A 23050-nucleotide genomic window follows, 5' to 3' on the forward strand; every position below is an offset into this window, starting at 1 on the left:
AGTTCACCAGATTTTGAATAAACTCAACTAAGTTTAGTCCTAGACACGTGCATAACCAGTTTCAAAGCATTTGGACAAGTAATTTCTGAGAATATGGTTTTTTTTTTACCAGAAATTGGAAAAAACTGCCTCCAAAATACAAATAATAACATTTCGCCACAATTGAACACTTCTGAATGGTGAATTACATAAAATCATGCATACCAAGTTAGAAAACAAACCAACAAACAGTTTCAGAGGAGAAGATATTCTGGTTGTGCATACCCTTTCTCTTAAAAATACACAGCCCTTTTAAATTTCCCCTGGCATAGAACTTTCCTGCAGTATCTTCCTCTCTGTTCAACCAAAGAGACACTGTAACCTACAGAGTTCCATCATAGACAAACTCTGTGTAGCCAATGTAAGGGAAACCCTGTTAAAATAAAGGAGAGTATACATCTACAGTTTACTCGACCACAACGTTCACTGCTGTCAAAAGCTTGAAAGAAAATATCAATGAGGTAGACACATAAAATGTGCAGTTGTCTGCAAGTCAAACTCTTTAATGAATCTCGAAATCAACAATCTCTTGGAAACTTTAGCGTACTGTTTTAACACATGCATGAAAAACGAACAGCTGATCTGAATCAACGCTTACTATACTACACTAAACTACAAGGCCTTTTCTCAATATGACAGAAATGAGTTATGATACTGTAACTACACTGTAGAGATGTGTTTACATCTATCGCCAGAGCCACTTGTCCCGTTTCAATGACTGAGAACTGTATCTTGAGTCTTTTAGATGCATCAATCGAAATATCAGAAGTTCGCTTGTATAGTCGCTAAAAATAGCTCATTAAACACATGGCGCGTCTCCTCATGGGTGGTGAACTAATCCAAACTTTCAACTGAGCAGAACTCGGCAAAATCACTGAAATATTATACCAAACATACCTGTTCAAATAATGGAGAGTATACATCTACAGTTTACTTGACCACAACGTTCACTGCTGTCAAAAGCTTGAAAGAAATATCAATGAGGTAGTCACAGAAAAGGTGCAGTTATCTGCAAGTCAAACTCTTTAATGAATCTCGCCAGCTATCACGAGATTCTCAGCAGTGAAAGTCTGACACTGGTGGTACTGTACCAGCTCTCGCTAACAAGTTACTCAATTGTATCAGGTAAGTACATATAAGCTTTGTACCTGTATATAATATATATATATATATATATATATATATATATATATATATATATATATATATATATATATATATATATATATATATATATATATATATATATATATTATATACAATCAGAAAAGAAAATAAAAATAAAAAAATTGCCTACGGTTTTCACACTCTCCTGCTTTCTGGAATACCGTCCCGATATTCACAAGAAAATACAGTCTGTGATTAACCCTTCAAAACAATGTCAATCAACGTGGCACAAAGATGTTCTGCAGAATCTCCTGGGCGTTAAACTTCACAGATGTAAGATAATCTGCTTTGACCATCCACTCTGGCTTACTGCAAACCTGAGTAAGATTCAGGTGATCTGGTGGTCGTATTGTCCGCTTTGATCTCCTTAAGGGTTCCCCTTCCACTTCTTCCATGGGTTCTAAGTGTACTTCCTCCTGAATTTCCAACTGCTTGTGTGGCTCAGCATCCCCCTGTAGACTTGAGTCATTTGGTCGCACCAAACTTCTGTTCGCTTCTTTCACAACAGCACATTGTACTTCTGGTAGTGAGGAATTCTCAATGGAAAATATATCTGAAGTAGTCTCTTGTTGGCTGGTGCCACTAACCACTCACGTGAGCTTTTTGCAACCATGGCCTGTTTCTCCTCTTGGGGCACAGTATCTGGGTCTGATGCCTCTTCTGCCTTGCTTGTCGATCTTGTATAATCAACAGTCTCCTTGGGTTTTGCTCTTTGATTTTCAGATGGGCAGGTCAATGAGAAGCATGGTAACAGTAGGTTGCAATGGAGGGTTCTTCCTCTTCAACCCTAGACTCTAGCCGGACCATATACACAGGGAGGTCAGGATGGGTCTTGCCAACAACTACATACACATCTCTCTCCCATCGGTCAGCAATCTTGTGTTTCCCTTGTATGCTAACATTCTTCACCAAAACCCGGTCACCATGCTCCAACACAGCTCCCTTGCCCTACTGTCATACCTCTTCTTGTTGTATGAGGACTTCTTAGCAGCTGCCTTTGATGCAATCGTGTATGCACAATCTAGTCGGTCTCTGAGGTCTTGAGCATATTCACCATATGTATTTGGCAAATCGCCCTCAAGGTACACGTCGATTGGTAATCTGGGATGGCGTCCAAACATGAGGTAGTAGGGGGCATAACCAGTGGAATAATTGGTAATACAGTTGTATGCATGCACAAGTGGACCAACATACGATTTCCAGTCCTTCTTCTGGTGCTCCTCCAAGGTGCCAAGCATATCAAGTAACGTACGGTAAAATGCTCTGTCTGTCCATTGCCGATGGGGTGGTATGGGGTCGTTCTTGACTTTTTAACTCCTGTTATTTTGCAAAGTTGTTGAATGACCTCAGACTCAAAGTTTCTTCCCTGGTCTGAAAGATGCCTAGCTGTAGTCTGTGTGGTCTTATTCTGAGTCGGGATTGCGACTGCATAGCGTGTGAAGTGATCGGTGATCACCAGAATGTTAGATATCCTCCCTTGGATTCTTCTAGGGTCAGATAGTCCATGCATACTAATTCCATTGGCTGACCGGTCTGTATGTTCACCAATGGAGCAACTGATCTTGCACCTTGGGCCTCTTCCTTCTCACACATGTCTCACATGACTTAATCTTAGTCTCAACATCATGCGCCATGTAAGGCCAGAAGAAGCGAGATCTCACCAAGTCTAATGTTTTGTCCTTACCAACATGTCCAACATCATCATGCAGACCTCTGAGAACCATGGCTCTGTACTGTCTTGGAGTACTAGTTAATGCACCTTGTTGCCATCACCCGTAATACGACTCCTGTACAAAACACCGCTCTTGAAACTGAGTCTCCACCATTCTCTCAGTCTTCCTTTTTGTTCTGGTTGGAAGTTTTCCCACTCTCCTTGAGCATGAAGATGCATTGAATGGCGGAGTCCCTTTGCTGTGCAGCCACCCACTCATCCCTAGTCAGTGTGGGTAAAGATTCACTCCCTTGCAGCATTGGGGGACTATCTATGGTCTCTGGTACTGCTGTATTTGAACAACCAACCATCTCTGCCAAGGGAATCCTTGCAGTCATATAAGACTGACACACAGTCTCTACCGATTCACATGGCACTTCACTCCCTCCTGTCTCATAGTGACTGAGGGTATCCTGAAGTGAGTCAGAGTCGTCTCTGGTTAGGAGTGTGAGGTCGGCGAGATAGGCCATCAGCATCGGCATTTCTTGTTCCTGGTGGGTAAGCAAGACTGAAGTTATACGTTGAAAGTGCGGCAAGCCATCGATGACCAGTGGCATCTAACTTTGCACTCATTGTTAGATAGGTTAAAGGGTTGTTGTCAGTAACTACCTTGAATGAGTTCCCATACAGGTAATCGTGGAACTTGTCAGTTACTGCCCACTTTAAGGCTAGAAACTCAAGCTTATGAGCTGGGTAGTTTCTTTCACCCAGAGACATACACCTACTCGCATATGCAACAACTCTCTTCCTGCCATCTTGTTCTTGATATAGAGCAGCATCTAGACCATTAAGGCTCGCATCTGTGTGGAGCTCAAATGGGATGCCATAGTCAGCATAAGCAAGTAAGGATGGGTTTGATAACCTGTGAATGATGTCATTCAAAGCAGTCTGGCATTGGTCTGTCCACACAAACTCAGGCAGTGATGAGTGTATGGTTCTTCTTCGGTCTTTGCGCTTGCTTGGGAGTCCAGCTGTCAAATCTTTCAATGGGTTCACTACCTTTGAAAAAGGTGGGCTGATCCTCCGATAGTAACCGGCAAAACCTAAGAAGGACTTGACCTCGTTGACACTCCTCGGAACAGGCCATGTTTTCAGGCCTCAACCTTGTCTGGATCAGTCATTACGCCATCTCCTGAAACCACGTGCCCACGTACTTGACTTGACTCTTAAAAAGTTGGCATTTGGATGCCTTTACCTTCAGCCCATAATCTTGGAGAGATCAAAGACTGCCTCAAGCCGCTGAAGGTATCTTCAAAAGTGGATGAGAATATGATTATATCGTCCAGATACATAAGGCATATCTTTAGATTATAGTCTCCCATACACTTTTCCATGAGCTTCTGAAATGTGCTTGGAGCGTTGGTCAACCCGAATGGCATACAATTGCACTTGTATAATTCGAAGGGCATGGTAAAGGCCGTCTTTGGACTATCTTTGTCCGCTATTCCAATCTGCCAATAGCCACTTTTCAAATCAACTGTTGAAAACCACTTGGCCCCTTTCAAGGCATCCATACTCTCCTCTATTCTTGGCATGGCATACGAGTCTATGACGGTCTTGGTGGTCAACCTTCTGTAATCCACACATAGGCGAATTGACCCATTTTTCTTCTTGACAAGCTTAATGGGGGCTGCCCATGGACTACTTGACTCATGTATGGCCCCAATTGCCAACATACCCTTGAGGAGGGACCTCACTTCATCATACATGGCAGGGGGTATGCGGCGATCCTTTCACGAATAGGGTGGGGATCACTGAGTGGTAGCTCATGTTGTACAGCCGTACAATAACAAGATCATTGTCACGTTTTGAGAATACATCAGACTTCCTAGCTAGTAGCTCTTGGCCAGCTGACATTGAGTAGCACTCAAGTGGTGTAAGTCTATATCGCTGCCCAGTGATCATTAGCAACCAGGTGATCACTAGAATTACAATCCTGTTTGGCGGCTGTCATCTGTTGTTGAATCCCAAGCTGGTATTGTGAAGGTGATCCGGCCCATGTAACAGCATGCACATCACCAATCACATCCCCTGGCCTCACAGTTACTGTCTTGTTAGAGAAGTTCTGCAATTGCACGGGTACTCTACATTTCTTCCCAGAACACTTCATAGTTAGGGCTGATGGGTTGACAACAAGACCACCTGGAAACTTTCTTGTTCCTCTGGGTTCGAAAGTAACAATGTATTTGTCTCCCTGAGGGCCAGATTTAGTGTTACCCATATTGATAACGCTGTTAGGTTCAACTCTAACTGGGCGCCGCAGCTGGGCTCTCAACACACCAAGATTACCATCTTCACACAGAAATTGTCCCTGGCATCGGTTCTGCCTACCACCCGCCAACTGGTTGAGGCAGCTGGGGGTTTAAATGACCAGATTGCTCAGGTATAGAAGGGGCATTGTCCACCAATTGGGGAATTCGGCAACCTCTGGTTATGTGTCCCTCCTGACCACATCTGTAACAAATTACAGGTCCTCGGATGTGGCAAGTACCTTCTGGACTTCTACCTCTCCTTCTTGTGCCAGCATTTTGTTCAGGCAGATTCCTCTCTTTGCCTACCTCTACCATGACCCTGCTGTGTGGGTATGTCTTGGGGGTTAGTGCCTGAACTTGTACCATTAGCCTCCATCCTGTCAAGTCTGGCTGCCAAAGACTGCATGTGTTGCTGAATTTCCTTTACTACTGGGTCCTCCTTCACAGCGTTTGTCTTTTTGGGAACAACGGTCTGATTGGAGAGGCCAGCACGTGTAGGTTTGGCGTACGCAAATGTTTCCTTAACTTCTTGTTCTGCTAGGCTAGCGATATCTAGTATTTTTTGTTCACTCGTTCATCACGCAAACCCTTCCAAAATACAGTTCTGAGAGCTTCATCCACCGCCACTGCTGCTATACCACCTCTCTCCTTGGCCTTGTTAATTGCCAACTCAAGGTGACATCCATGGCCATATCCAGCCACTGTTTCCTTCTCTTCCTGTTTGCTTTTATAAAATTGCTGTAGTAGAGTAGCACCAGTTTCAACCACACCATATATCCCACTCAACTTTTCCAGGATAGCCTCAATGGTAACATCTAAACCCATGTGCATCACATCTATACCTGCTTCACCGTGCAGTGACTTCCTAATTGCTGTAGCCAGTGTCTCCTTGCTTTGTGTTCCATCTCTCTGCAAACACTCAATTTCATATATCCAGGACTCAAAGTGTGGATCACCTTTATTCTTTGGGTCACCAGAAAAAGTTGAAATTCTTGGTGGTTGAAACAATGCAGCTGGTAGCATGACTGTAGACTTGTCCGTTGTACCTGGACATGACACGCTGGGCTAGCGTACTTTGGTTTGACTCCTGTACCAGGTTGCCGAATGACAGGGGTTACGTCATGTCCAGCTTTACGCAGAACTTCAATCATGCGGTTCAATTCTGCCTGGTCGACTTCACCGGTATTGGTTAATTCACTCTCGTACTGTACCTTGTGACAGGGTGTATACCCGGTTGGCGTGACAACTGGTCTGGATGTCATATTGCTACTCATTCTCTTAGGTATGGTGTTTGATGCTGATGGTGTGGCCTCATATCGGAGTCGATTGTATAAACTTACGGGCACCCTAGTAATTGTCAACTTGCTGCCCAGGAACAGTCAGCCATTAAGTTTCACAATTGCTTCTTGAGCTATGGCCTTGTCAGCAAACTGGCAGAACGCATGGTCACTACGACTAACTGACTCTGGGTCGATCGGCCAGACAATATGGATGACTGTACTGACAGATGACAGGAATTCATTCAACTCCTCACATGTAGCACTCCCTGCAATGCCCTTAATATAAACCGTATGGTCCAACAGGGCTCTAAATTCACTGGGTGTACAGGTGTGTGGAAGGGTATCTATCATTGCTTGTAAAAACACAAGTATGCCAATCAGTAGGTATTTATAATAGAAGAAAAGAAAATATATACAGTTTACACAGTCTGTCTTGTACTTTCAACTAGCACAGCAACAGTTCAGTTCAGACCTCTTTATTTCTCTTCAGCGGGGTATAACTTGTGGTTCACTTTCATAGTTGACTGGAGTTACCATGGAGATAATGCTCGATACATCACCTGTCAAACACTGCAGCATAAACTTCATAGGGCACCATATGCTTGTGTACTGAAACACTTTTGCAACGGAGCCCAACGTTGGGTGCCAAATTATCTAGCCAGTGTAAGGGAAACTGTGTTAAAATAAAGGAGAGTATACATCTACAGTTTACTTGACCACAATGTTCACTGCTGTCAAAAGCTTGAAAGAAATATCAATGAGGCAGACACAAAAATGTGCAGTTGACTGCGAGTCAGACTCTTTCATGAATCGCGCCAGATATCGCGTGATTCTCAGCAGTGAAAGTCTGACACTGGTGGCGCTGTAACCACTCTCGCTAACAGGTTACTCACTTGTATTAGGTAGGTACATATAAGCAATTCATAGGCCTATCAATTTGAAAGAGTAATTCAAGCCACGCTGGCAGAGATTGATGATAAATGATGATAGAAAATCAGAGATTTTACTTATGGCCGATTGACTATATGTAATTGAATCCCCTAGAAAAGTTAGATGACATTAGAATTGACAATTGAAAATCAGTGATTTTGCTGTCTTGAAACAACTATATTTGTTGTCAATAGAACAAACACAATCTTCAAAAAAGTCTGTTCAAAATTATGACGCAAAAAAGAAGAGTTTAAACAGCAGTGTTCTGTATTGCTCTATACAGCAGTGTTCTCAAATCACTGTACAAAACATGTTCTCACATAACTGTATACAGCAGTGTTCTCACATCACTGTATACAGCAGTGTTTTCACATCACTGTACACAGCAGTGTTTTCACATCACTGTACACAGCGGTGTTCTCACATCACTGTACACAGCAGTGTTCTCACATCACTGTACACAATTGTGTTCGCACATCACTTTACACAACTGTGTTCTAACATCACTGTACACAGCAGTGTTCTCAGATCACTGTACACAATTGTGTTCGCACATCACTTTACACAACTGTGTTCTAACATCACTGTACACAGCAGTGTTCTCATATCACTGCAGTGTTTCATCTAGGCTGCGCGATTGCGGGATTCCCCCTCTTTGGTGTGCTGTGCACCGCCAATTGCATGTTGAAGGGGCGATCCTGCACTGAGGGCACTGAGCTCAGGCTAGAATGGCATATCAAATATCATGGGTGTCACACTTCGATGCATTTGACCCGTTATCGGCACCTGTTAATAGTGTGGCATTTACAGGCATTGTATAGTGTAGCGGAAAGGACTAATTTTAGTTAGATTTTGATACTTTTTGAACTGCACTGTTGAAACAATACCACGCGTTAATTTCCGTACGCTGATTTTACATATGAAAGCTTGTCAGCAGAGTTACGTTCACAAAAGTTCATTGCCCTAGATAGACATGACTTCTGTGTCACATTATCTCTGTACGATTGAGAAAAGATGACAAACTGAAGTTTTTGTGCATCGTATGAATGCCCATAACACTATGAATATAATTCTGATAGCAATAATTGACACGAAAAATTGGACTTTACTGTCACAGAAACGTGTTCAGTTCACACTGCATGCAATGAAAGTCACAAGAGAGCAGTGGCATCAATGGGTCCGGTTTTTGAATTCAGTGGACAGACACTGACTAATTTTCGGGCAAATATACCCTAAAGTTAGCTGTTTGTGACAACCAACCTTTCTGTTTGTTATTTTCCCCATTCTAAAATGACTGACAAAAAGCAAGTGGAGCGAATCTGACATCGAGAAACTCCGCATTCAAAATATGGCAGACTGGTCCGAAGCTCTAAGTTGTTCGTTTTAACTCTACTGAGTCTGCGCACAAAACTACAAGACCAGCTAGGTCACTAGAAAAAATACAGCTAAGTGGTTTGTATAGGGTAATGTTGATCCAAACTTACAGTGGTGAGGGATGATATAAGCACAGTAAAAACGTGCTAAACAAGTACATTAATTTTTCAGAAGCTGCAAAACATTCCTTATAACTACTAAAGCTTTTTTCTTGCTTTGTGTTAGTGCAGACAGTTCAGTTAAAAATGAAAAAATCCTTGAAGGTACAGTGGAATGGCTAGCTGTTGTTAATTTTTATTTTTGAATGTACTTTAAGCCCTAAGAAAACAAACATACACAATATGTACAAATAAAAATACAGAATATTGTAGCATGCTACAATTTTTTCAGGAGTATTAATGCTTAATATTAATGAGCTATCCGCCACTCTTGGAAGCCCTATTCATTCACAACAGTGATACCCAAATGTTTTGACTTTTGAAAATAATCTTATAGAGGATGGTGTTTGTAGTTGGCAGTTTGGAATGTGTAAGCAAGTGATTTATGGCTTGTCGTATGTATATAACAAGTGACATCACTGCAACATTAAAACTCATGTGTAAAGACGTCATTATATGTTTCCATTAAATCCCCTCCCCCAAAAATTAACATCCCTTTCAAAATTTCCTGTAGAGGGGGATCATTCCCCCTGGTGGAGCATCCTAGATGAAACACTGCACTGTACACGGCAGTGTTCTCACATCACTGTACACGGCAGTGTCCTCACATCACTGTACACAGCAGTGTTCTCACATCACTGTACACCGCAGTGTTCTCACATCACTGTACACAGCGGTGTTCTCACATCACTGTTGTCACATCACTGTACGCGGCAGTGTTCTCACATCACTGTACATCAGGCAGTGTTCTCACATCACTGTACACAGCATTGTTCTCACATCACTGTACACAGCAGTGTTCTTACATCACTGTACACAGCAGTGTTCTCACATCACTGTACACAGCGGTGTTCTCACATCACTGTTGTCACATCACTGTTCGCGGCAGTGTTCTCACATCACTGTACATCAGGCAGTGTTCTCACATCAGTGTTCTCACATCACTGTACACAACAGTGTTCGCACATGACTGTACACAACTGTGTTCTCACATCACTGTACACGGCTGTGTTCTCACATCACTGTACACAGCAGTGTTCTCACATCACTGTACACAGCAGTGTTCTCACAGCACTGTACACAGCGGTGTTCTCACATCACTGTTGTCACATCACTGTACGCGGCAGTGTTCTCACATCACTGTACATCAGGCAGTGTTCTCACATCACTGTACACAGCGTTGTTCTCACATCACTGTACACAGCAGTGTTCTCACATCACTGTACACAGCAGTGTTCTCACATCACTGTACACAGCGGTGTTCTCACATCACTGTTGTCACATCACTGTTCGCGGCAGTGTTCTCACATCACTGTACATCAGGCAGTGTTCTCACATCAGTGTTCTCACATCACTGTACACAACAGTGTTCGCACATGACTGTACACAACTGTGTTCTCACATCACTGTACACGGCTGTGTTCTCACATCACTGTACACAGCAGTGTTCTCACATCACTGTACACAGCAGTGTTCTCACAGCACTGTACACGGCAGTGTTCTCAGGTACATCACTGTACATCAGGCAGTACGTGTTCTCACATCACTGTACACAACAGTGTTCTCACATCACTGTACACAGTTCTCACATCACTTTTTTCGATTTCTATTTGTAGTCAGCTGTTCATAAAGTTTTCCTAAATTTATCCAGTTCTGTTATTCAGCTTTTACACTGTTATGTGTTTTGCCTCGCAGAGGTACTGCTGTTTTAAGAAGGAATTTTAAGCATTCCTTTTTACGTGTTGGAAGTTGGAACATCCAGGGTGGTTTATCAAAAACATGTGGAGATGAAGATTTCCTATCAATTGTTACCACTTTGATTTAATATGTATTCAAGAAACGTGGCTTTCGAAGACAAACACTGTTGCTTTGATAGTTATAGTTATTTTTAGATCTGATAGAAATTTACAACATAAACGTAGTATACGTGCTGCTGGGGATCTGTTGTTGTATTTAAGTAATGCTTTAAGTCAGGTATCCATTAGATGAATTCAAAATTTCTGACTTGCTCTGGGTAAAACTTGATAAGGATTTTTTCTCATTCAGTAGTAATGTTTTATGTGTTGTGTATATTTGCCTCCACAAGGATCTGTAATGCATGTAAATAATGATTATTTTGAAGCTCTTCATTCTGAGATTCTTGAATTTTCGAGTTTGGGAGACATAATTTTAGTAGGGGACTTTAATGCTAGGACAGGTAATTTGCAAGATTATATTCAACATGATGACATAAATCACTGTCCTACACCTAATGATTTTATTCCTGACTCCGTACATCATAGAATTTCAATGGATAATGGTAATTGTAGTATCAATCCCTTTGGGAGACATTCCAGCTTTTGGCCAAAGGATTTTTGACGTGGGCACTATACGGTCTAGGCCCTGAGAACCGTATAGTGCCCACGTCTATGAACCCTTACCGAAATGACAAAGTGAAAACTAGCTTCTAGCATGCCAGATTGATAAACAGTTCATGATAGTTGGAAATCAATATGCCTAAAAGATATTTACAAATAGCTACTGAAGTGTTTAAGCCCAGGGACACTTCTGTTCGTGCTGTGTATACATATACCATACATGTTATTTTTTTTGCATTCATGTTTGAAACGGGTAAGTCTGAGAGCGGATTTCAGGCCATGCACTGTTTACATGAGATAAATATGTTTAATACCGGTATATGCATATTGCTGACTTGGTTTTTTTTTCTGAAGTGCAGTTTTATAAAATAAAGCACATCTTATCTGTAGAAACCTGCATACCAAATATCATAGCTATCAGACTTGTAATTTTTGAGAAACCCTTTTTCGACGAAAAAATTGTAAAAAATTCCCCAAATTACAAAATTGTAGATTTCGTCATCGTTTGAAAGACTCATCACATTTTTATTATCCCCATTAACCCGCATACCAAATATCAAAGCTATAAGGCAAGTAGTTTTGGCGAAAACAATAGTTTGACCAAAGTTTGACCAAATTAAATCGCATATAACATTGATAATTTTGAGTGGTAACAAAAAATGTCATCTTTGTTTGTAAACATTCATTGTTTAAATTTACGACACATATTTACGAGCACTGGACCAATAAGATCTTCATGTAGATTTGGTTTTTGTTTTCAACATCGAGTGACTTGAAAGCAGTTACTGTCAGAGTCGAAAATACCATGTGGTTAATTGTCAGCCCTATACGACACAAACAAATTGAGTTTCAGTAGGGATATTCAGTCGTCGATAGAGCCACGGTCACTCTACGTTATAGCATGGAGGTAGAAAGAGGGGGCTTACTTCCGGGTTTACAAGAATGCCTCGCTGCAAAACTAAAGTTTGCTTAAATTATATTCCCTTAACGAAGAATTAGTTTCTAGTAGTCTTTAAAAGCATCTTGAGTAACTTTCACGAAATATTTCAAGGATGGACGCACGAAATACATTAGATTTGTACTACTCTATGCTCATAGTACAGCTCTGAGCTGCGCAATTGAATGAGTCTATCAATAGTATCAAGGGTACACAGCTGACTCCGTGTCAAAGGTAAGTCATGTGATGTCAGAGGTCATTGAATGAACACCTTAAAAACGCTTGTTTTTGTTCTAAACAAAGAATCGTAACCGTAATTGTCGTATAAATTGTGTGCACAGACATTTCAATTAGTTGCCAAAAAATCCCAGCGAATCGAATCTTCTGATCGCAAGTAAAACGGGGTCGACGCTTGACTTCCGTTATGAACCAGAACGAGGCTTGATCAGTTTGAACGTCAATTTGACATCAACAGTCAATTTGAACTGTTCAAGGCTGCCACGTAGACAGCTTGCAGCTGCCGGTGTCAGCTCCGTTGCTGTGTAATCGCTGTCATTTTTACACAAGAAATCATGACTTTGGTGTGTTGTGAGAACGATTCAGACGTCAGAAAATGAGTTGAGTCTGTAAAATACCATTGTAGCGGATTCCTCTGCATGTCCTGGAAGACTGGCGATTCAATGGCGATTTGACTCTCGAGACGGCGTCACTGCATGAGTTTGTACCACCAGTGGTTGACACGAATTCAAATGTTGCCATGTAATGGCAGCAGAATGATGACAAAACCACCCTGATGCCATCTACATTACTCAGGGTAAGTGTAGTTTTAGCCCTGCGGACAGGTTTGTGTGTTCCTGGCGTTATACGGCCACAGCCACAGCCCTGCAACGGTCTATGGAGATAACTGTGTTCTTGCAGCGAGATTCAAAATGGCGACCTCCATGGGCAAAGTGGTAAACAACCTGTCGAGTACGTTATGTTTCAGAAAACGAACGGCTTTGGACGTTAGGAGAAGTTCATTGCATCTTTTCTTGGGTCGGTTAGGAGGTAAAGGTAGGCAGGGAAAGGATTTTGCCCCGATAGAGCAGAATTTCGGCAAAAAAGACCGTGTTTTTGTTAAGGTCCGGATCAGCCCCAGTTATCTCCATAGACCATTGCAAGGCTTTGGTGGAAGCCGTATAACGCCGAGAACACACAGACCTGTACGCAGGGCTACTGTTGCTAAATCATTTGTATTTCTGTGTTGTTATAAAATGCATTGGCAAAATTGAATTCAGTCAGACAGCCAAGCCAAGAATTGTGGTTAATTATTCTATGGTTGTAACTTGGGGGCAATTTTTAGCGTTGTTGGTCAAAAAAATCTTTTTGTTTGAAAATTTATATTCACGATCCTTGGGTTGACCTCTGTCAGATTTATTAAAATTGTGGTGATATTTATTTATCTGTGTTTTTAGCAATTTCTCTTATTTTTTTCCTCTGCTGCCTGAATTCAATGCTTATCAAACAGGCTACTTTCTCAGTTGTCATCTGTCCATCTGTCGTCCGTCAACAATTGCCTTCTCCTCTGAAACCGTAAATCCGATTGCTTAGAAATTTGATAATTATTCACTTGGCATGACTTCACTGCTCATGCAGGCAAAGTCAAATTCCAAAGCTGGCTATCACCACAGTAGAGGGGCTGTGCTATCACCATGTGTGTCGATCAAAGGCTGATGATAGGGGCAGAGTAGTTTTTGAAAGACAAGATATGACAGAATATTTCCTGAGAATTCATAAACTTAACAATAAATCAGGCTACAAAAATAACAAAATTGTAAATGGCCAATCATACATATACTTTTTCCCGTAAATTTTTATATTTGTTCTCAATTTATGAACATTATGAGCGACAGCGAGAGCACAGTTGATAGGTTTTTTTTTGTAGACGAAATATTTCATTAGATCAAGCAGATTACTTCAGTATACTAATGTATAACTGGACAGATTTCATTTATCAACAGTAACAATAGTGATTACACGTGTGAAGGACATGTTTTCAAACAATGCACAGTACTTTTTAAGGATTCTGTGGGGAGCAGAATATAAACATCAAATGGAACTATTACTAATCATGTGTTATAATAATGTACTTCACCTTTTTTCTTAAACAGAGCTTTGTTTCACAAAAGTAAACAACTACGAGCTGGGTATCAAAGACTGACCCATAACCTTGAAGCATTAAATGGTAAGTAAAGTTCAACCTTAGGATTCCTAAATGAATAGTACTCTCAGTGAGTCTGTGCAACTCGAGCTTGGCTTAAAGAGGGAGTTTTCCAAGGGTGATATTTACATATGTTCTCGCTTGAAGGTCAATTATTCCATTTATAACTTGCGCAGATTTTTACAAATAAGATAAACTCTGTGGCAGAAGTTGCATTATAGGGCTTCATCATGGGAAAAGCTGCCAAGATTGGTGCTTTCATCAGGTCATATGGCAGGGACCATCTTCCAATGGGTATGGCATTGTCAGTAACGTTCACACCAGGCTTTGTGTATTTACATAACTATTGTGTATTTTTTTTTATTGAAATTGTGACTCACCCCACTATACGATTATTTTTAATTATTTTGTTTATTATTTGTATATTGGGTGTGAGTCACAACTTTTAACCCCAAAATTGCATTTCTCTGGCTGCATCATTTGTATGACTGATCCTCATTACCAAAAGTCAATTCCTAAGTTGGCGGCTTCTGTGCAAGTCCCTGCTGGGTCATTTTCATTTCATTTACCACATTTACTATGCAAATACTCACAGCCTTGCATGAATGTGAGAGAGTGGACAATGCCATACCAATCAGAAGATGCACCCTGCCATATCATTTGATGAAAGCGCCAAGCTTGGTCTATTTTTCTCATCATTCAAATAATTTAGTTGATGAAGCCCAAAAATGCAACTTCTGCCACTATTTTTATCCATTTTTGTAAAATTATCAAGTTATAAATGGCAAAATTGGCAATTCTTGAATAAGTGACCAAAAACAAATATTAAAAATAGCGTCAATGATGACACTGTGCTCCTCAGTGCATTTAGCGGTAGGGATGCAAGGAGAGAGGTTTGGGGAATGTTGCTGAGAAAGATGTGAAACTGTAATAAAACCTATTGGTTTTTTAGCAGTGAGCGTCCAGCTTGGTAAACATTCCATCTTGTACATGAAGGCAAAAAACATAATTTTCACATGTCCACCAAACTTGGAATTTGCATAGATGTACATAGATCATCCAAATTGATTTATCTGCAAGATTTTGTATGTTCCTTGCTACAAAATTCTGACCCAATTGAATTATAACAGGAAAACGTGCACCAATGATTGGACAGTGTGGACTGTGTATTGGATGCACTACATCTGCCGTGATGATGGATTGCCAGACGACCACACTGCATCAAAGAACTGTAGTTTAAAACGAAAATATAATTCTAAACAAGTCATTGACAATGACAAAGTAATAGGAGTATTAGTCTTGATGGGGCAGGGAATGTGGTCATTAAGAAGTATCACTGGATTGATATGTTGAGATCTATGGGCACATAGGTCTATGTCGTTGTTCCCAATTTGAAACACATGAGGCATGTCTAAGTTATTGTTCTAAATTGGGAAAAAAGATCAGACCTGTAGCTGTATTGGCCAGCCAAGAAATACATATGTGCATAATAAATGAGGTACAAGATGTGACATCTTAAGGTCTAATATCCTATCAAAATTGAAGGGTATAGAACTTACTGAGATATGCATATATATATATGTATAATCAAGGTCAAAGGTCATTGAGGTCACGTGACATTTTGAAAAAAAATGTATTGCTAATACTGTAAAAGGAGTAATAATCGCTGGGTTTAAATTTCGCGCAGTTGCTTTCACAGACATTTTCGCGGTGTTTTTATTTCGCGCATCAGTCATTTGAAATGATGACAACGTAAATTAACCCACAATGCAACTGATCAAAGTTATTTTGCCGACGCCTCTTACCCCACCCTGCGCATTGTTCGTTTGAGTGCCAGCGCACTTGATGGGTTGGTTACAGACAGATTGTAAACAATAGCGCACTGCCGATCTTCGTAGTTCATACTTCACACCTTTTCATGTAATTGAATGAATAGCGGCTGTTTACAGGGATTTTCCTGTAAACAAGTAACCGCCCGACATGGCCGACAAAGGGAACAGTTGTTCACAGCCGAAAGATGAAAGAAAAATAATGTATAAATAGAGTTCGAATTTCGATGAAAGCTCATTCGATTGAAAGCTACTGATGTGTACACATCTCAGCAAGTCTCATCGATAAATTCGCTATGTCTCTCTACAAGTGATTGAAGAAAGCTGCCTTGCCAGTTCCTACTGTACCGGGTCTACCCGATCCAAACAACGATGTTGACGTAAAAGAATGCAACATCGAGCCTGAAGCCATCGCTACAATCAATGAGGAAATATCCTCAGCGAGTAGAAAGCGAAAGCGGGGCAACTACCAGTACTACAGTGACCAGACACGGGCGAAGATTGCTCGATATGCCATTGATAATGGTGTCATGAATGCTGTTCGAAAGTTCAGTAAAGAACTCGAAAATCCTATCCATGAGAGCACTGTAAGAAGTATGAAGAAATCATACTTGAAAGAAGTCCAGGCCGGAAAAGAAAACATATCTTCATTGCCAGCAACAAGAGGTCGGCCCGTACTTCTCGGCAACGAACTTGATGCACAAATTCAGGCCTACATTCGGCGTCTCAGAATCAACGGCGGCGTAGTCAACTCCTCTGTCTGCATAGCAATCGCTCGGGGCATCGTCCTTCATAAAAATCGAAGTCTTCTGGAGGAGTTTGGCAGCCATATGCGATTACCAACTTAATGGGCAAAATCACTATTACGGCGGATGGGCTACGTAAAGCGTAAAGGCACAAAAGCTGTAAAGAAGATCGTCACAGATTTCCCTGCCATCAAAGAAACTTTTCTCCAAAGAATAACAGAAATCATCAAGAAATTCAACATTCCTCCCGAAATGGTCATTAACTGGGATCAGACCGGCGTTGCGATCATACCAGCAGGCGAGTGGACAATGGAAGCTGAGGGGTCTCGTTAGGTCACTATCGCGGGTCTCGACGACAAGCGACAGATCACTGCAGTATTTGCAGCTTCCGCCGCAGGGGATTTTCTGCCACCACAACTGCTTTATCATGGGAAACAGACCGATGCCCATCCAGTCTTCAAATTCCAGAAAATTGGGACATCCACCATACTGAAAGTCATTGGTCCAACCAGGAATCCATGATGCGATACATCGATAAAGTTATAATCCCTCACGTCGAAGCAACGAGAACGAGGCTTCAACTTCCAGCTGATCAACGTGGGATCGCCATCTTTGATGTGTATAAGGCTCACCGCGGCGAGGACTTGCTGAAGAAGTTGCATGAAAACAACATTTCTCCTGTGTTTGTGCCTGCCTGCTGCACTGACCGTCTGCAACCAATGGACTTGGCAGTGAACAAACTGTTCAAAGACTTTCTGAAGCGGGAATTCCAGCATTGGTACGGCGGCCGAGTATGTAATGCGTTGAACGATGGCGACAACGAACCCACGCTTGAACTGAAGCTTGCTGAACTGAAACCATTACATGCGAAATGGGTGGTGACGGCCGTACAACTCATTTCAACCCGCTCTGAAGAACTTGTTGGTGGTTTTAAGGAGGCTGGAATTTTGGACTGTTTTCAGTAAAAACTCTCCCAAGTGCAATTTATTGTAGGTAAAGTCGAATACACTTTGTGTAAGCACATTTCCAACCGCGAACTTACTGGTAGTAGCCGTATAGTAGTTTTTAAGTTAATTCTATTTTGTGACGATTTTTTACCTGTATTTTCATGTTTTAACAAAGAATAAGAATAATAATTTATGAACACTCGTCCCTTTTTATAGTTTTGTCCTACAATGACGACATTTTTTTTTCGATCTGATCCTGTACATCTATTTCTTCCACGGCAATTTCCGACTTTTTATTCATGAAAACATATTTTTGACGTTGTATAATTGTTATTAGCTAAGTAAAGTTTTATAATAAATAAACATGATACACATTATCTTTTTGTAGCATGATAACTATATTTGTGTGTTTAGCAATGCTAGTTAGTGTGCGAGTTTGGGCATATCAAAGAAGTGTGGTCGAAAAATCTCCCTCCAATCAAAACAAAATGGCGGTGTTTTTATTTCGCACATTTTGTGTCTACGCAAATTGCGCAAAATTTAATCCCCGCGAACAATTAGTCCTTTTACAGTAAATCCCTATATGCCAAAATCAGACCTCTACCTCTATTCGCTTGCCCAGAATTAGATATGTGCATAATAAATGAGGTAAAGCGTGTGTTGTCATAAGGTCTCCCATCCTACTAAATATAAAGGACATAGCACTTGTGGGACTTATTTATTGACATAAACGTATATTTTAGGTAAAAAATCAAGTTCACATGACATTTTGTCAAAAAATTTCTATCCTATAGGTTTCCCTATATACGAAAAAATCAGACATCCAGCTCTATTGGCTTGCTCAGAATTAGATATGCACATAATTAATGAGGTACAGTATGTGGCGTCATAAGGTCTCCATCATACGAGATATGAAGGGTGTGGCACTTGTGGTTACTGAGTTATGGACAAATATGTATATTTGAGGTCAAAGGTCATTGAGGTCACGTGACATGTCAAAAAAAAATTGTATTGCTAAGTTATCCCTATATACCAAAAATCAGACCTCTAGCTCTATGGCTTGCTCAAAATTAGATATGTGCATAATTAATGAGGTATAATATGTGGCGTCATCCCATCATACCATATATGAAGGGTGTAGCACTTGTGGCTACTGAGGTATGGACAAATATGTATATTTGAGGTCAAAGGTCACCAATGTCACGTGACATTTTGTCAAAATGTCTGAGATATCTGTGTGAAAGGATGGACGAACGGATGGACGAACGGACAAAATGACACGGACACCATGACCCAATCTATAAGCCCCTGGACTTCATTCGTGGGGACTAAAAACTGTGTCACTGCATCCTTTTTGCACTAGAATACGATGAGAAACTAAATTTTATTTTTCTTGGCCTTATACATGGGCGTCTACGGAGAACTGACTTATACATGGGAGTCTATGCAGAACTGCCTTTACATGGGAGTCTTTGGAGGACTGCCTTATACCTGGGAGTCTATGGAGAACTGCCTTATACATGGGAGTCTATGGAGGACTGCCTTATACATGGGAGTTAGAACTGCCTTAAACATGGGAGTCTATGGAGGTGTAAACTAAAAAGTCCTCCAAGTCTAACACGGCCAAATTTGATCGCATTGTGAAACAAATCGACGTGCATCTGTATGGGGTAGGGTACTATCCTTGTGCAAAGTTTGAAAGAAACTGACCAGGGCATGTCTCAGTCTGATGTCTGCGTGAACGGACGGACGGACGTACGCACGCACGCACAGACGGACATGACCCAATCTATAAGTCCCCCCAGACTTCGTCCGTGGGGACTGACAAACTTTCTTCGTGTCATTGATGGCCTTGATTTTCTTTGGATATTGACTGGACACATTTATTAAAGACGTCACTTTAGCTTGTCAATGACAGTGAAATGATTTTTTGCAGAAACTTGATCGGTCCAGCCAAGTACACATGCTTACTCATAACAGCTGGACTGCGATGATCACAACATTGTTTTGTGATATTCCGATACAAAATTAAAATAATTTTATTAATATGTCGCATTGACTATAAAGTTGCAAATGTTTCCTTGGGTGTTGAAACATGTGAGCATAGTGTACGTGTTACAAATCAACACATCAAACAGCAATGTTCATTAAGAACAACCTGCTTGATTTCCATGGACTTTCTGGTCCATCACACTGTTATGTCTGTTTCCCCTCTAGCTTCCGAAATTCTTAGTAAATTTACAAATTCACACTCCAAAGTTTTAGCGCAGATATATTTTCATTTGATATTTTGATATCATCAAGAAATGTCTGGTGATGTTCACTTCTAGATCATTAAACTGGTGGAATCTACAATAATATTAAAATCATTCAGAATCACATAATTTCTTGTTTAAGTTATAGCAGTTTGAAAGTAGGCCGAATGGGAGTCAATCAAGCTGAATGCCATTTAAATTGGAAGGCAGCAAAATGCCATTTAAATTGGAAGGCAGCAAAATTACCTTTCACCTATTGGACCACCCTAGGTAGTTTCGTGTGAACCATAATTGCGTAATTAGGGGGTCTTCATGCCTGACATCACATGATGAGATGACCTAGACTTGACCTTTCAGATAACCTCAGTTTTTCTCCTTTTCCTTTGTATTATGACTCCATTTGTGAAAGTTTCCTTTGAAATAATGGTTTTACTATCAAACTGAGTAGTTGCAGGCCAAATTTTGATACAGCAAAGTAGGTAACACTTTTGATAGACTCAAGGACGACCCTGCAGGCCCGGCCTGCAGGACTCACAGAGGCAAAGCAGGCCTCAGTGTATTCATGGACGTTACGTTCATGATGTATTGTAGTATCGAACAGCAACAGTGTTTGTTTTACGTACCAGGGGATTTGTAACTTTGTAGAAAGGAGAGTAAAGTGTTTCAATACATTGCAACTTTGTAGGAAGGAGGGTAAACTGTTTCAACATCTCACAACATTTTATTGTTAGGTGTAGTTCACACACAGTAGTTCACACACAGCATCGTACGCAGGGCTAGCGAGAGAGTTGCCGACATCGACGGTTATTTACGAGAAGTGAATAAAAGACTGGCATTTTTGGAAGCGATCGAGTAGCTGAGGGGTAGGCTGGGATACGACTTGGGCCCAAGAATGCTGAATTTCGGCAGTAATTTGGCTTTTTACGTCAAGTCCCAAAATGGATTTGAAGTCACCGACCCTACGTACGGGTCTTTGCAGGGCTGTGGTGAGTGGGGCGATTAGCTGTAGCGGAACACACAGCATCGTACGCAGGGCTAGTACAACATGTGATCATGGAGGTAGTAGGAGACTGAGGTTTCTTGCACGGTCGCGCCAATGAAATGGGAAGCTGAAATTTTCGCTCGTAATTTTGCAAACGAAACCGTAAATCCACTCAAAACTTCGTATTTTTTTTTACATATTTGAAACCCATGAGGAACGTAATTCATTCTCCCCTGCAAAGTAAAAGGAGATCGAAACGACATGCATGTCAGACAAAGACCAAACGCACGCAAGATGTCCATCCACATCCACCAATCTCGTAATTTACACCGACAGAACAAAAACAATTTGATCGAGCATGGACGTTCTAACGTAAATGCATCATTGTCTATCGCATTTTCATGTAAGCCAATACACTCACACGTACGCTCTAGGTTCAATTATAATGTCAATCCAACACGATACTATTTTCGCTGATAGTGAGTGTGCAGCGTGAATGGTATGCTGTAGTCGTTAGATAACACTGATCACGTGGTGTGACAAAATAGTTTTACGGAAGTTGTTGATGGAAGTGACGTCAACTTTGCTTCTCCCAACTCTATAAGCTTCCTCAGTTACGTAACTTCGTCGCTAAAAATGGTCTTCTTTGGTGAACTCGCCTTTAATACAAAAACCTACCTTTTTCCTATGCTGCGTTCCAATTTGACTTGAGAACGTTCATGTACATATGCAATGAAGTGTACTCAAACCAAATGAGTGGACGTTACATAGTAGACTGTGTATAATTTTAATTGAATTATACCAATAAACATTTACTTCGCTTGAACCTTTGCAAATCATACAATATTGACTCATGAAGTTTAAATGAGGTAATAACATACTTGGATAAAATGTTCTGGCATATATACATTAAGATCAAGTACAGATCAATTTTTATGGCAACGTTTCTGTCTTATTCCGTACATGATAACTTTAAAGATTCATTGACTTAATAAAGAGGGAAATCAACATTTTTTTCCGCGGGATAAATCATATGAAAAAATAAATTTTGTTTTATGTCATTGATTCTACTGTCTATGGATATACTAGTTTGAAGGTATTTGCAATATGAACAGATTTATACTTGTACAACAAATCACATTGGATCATTCGCAAATTGAGGGTATATAATAGTTTCTTTATTTTCTGACTACATGCAAATTTCATTCTTCAATGTTTAATAGCTGTTGAAAGAGTCAAAATTGTCAGCTTTTAGCAATTCTAACATTTTACATATTTTTGTTATAAACTGAATAAGCTTTATATCTTACTTGATGTTTTTTTTTTTTCCAGCTTATGCATAGGACAACCTCAAGATGACAGGTCAAGCAATAACTGAAACCATAACAGACAATCACAGCGTACACTTTTAAACAGAGCTCATGGTCATGGCAATATGAAGTTCTTGACTTTATGGACACTTGAACATTTTTTCAACTTAACAGTTTGATGTTGATTATGTTGATCAGCTTTTAAAGTCTGGTGGATTAAATTTAATTAATACCAAATTTTTTAGCTCTCGCATTATTTTTGTTTGTGCAGAAGAGTGTTCTGAAGTGGTAAGGTGATGGCAGTTTCTCAGCAGCAGTGATAAAAACGTTTCAAGTTGTTGGGGTGACTATAATTCAGAGTGCAGAAGGTAGGTTGATTTTATAAAGCACAGCATTAGGAAATCTGCCCAGCAGAGAGGCAGCTAATTGCCAGGCAGAGTGGCAGCTTACCTGTTAATCTTTCCAGAAGAGATCCAGAAAATCTAATCCTGGGCTCTCCGGGAAAGATTTTCCAGGAGCTCTTGTGCCCTTGAGGGACCTTCATGGAAGAGGAGAGATTCTTGATTGCCAACATGT

At 40.7% G+C, this 23050-nt stretch overlaps 1 long non-coding RNA gene across 1 annotated transcript; it reads left to right on the top strand.

Moving 5' to 3' along the window:
• Positions 1-12519: 12519 nt before the first annotated feature.
• On the top strand, positions 12520-22711 carry LOC139125198 (uncharacterized). Its single transcript, XR_011550156.1, has 3 exons — positions 12520-13019; positions 14356-14429; positions 22497-22711. It is a non-coding gene; the product is annotated as an uncharacterized lncRNA (long non-coding RNA).
• The last annotated feature ends 339 nt before the right edge of the window (positions 22712-23050 follow it).

Source organism: Ptychodera flava, assembly GCF_041260155.1.
Source record: "Ptychodera flava strain L36383 chromosome 3 unlocalized genomic scaffold, AS_Pfla_20210202 Scaffold_25__1_contigs__length_14229661_pilon, whole genome shotgun sequence".
NCBI classification, from domain to species: domain Eukaryota; kingdom Metazoa; phylum Hemichordata; class Enteropneusta; family Ptychoderidae; genus Ptychodera; species Ptychodera flava.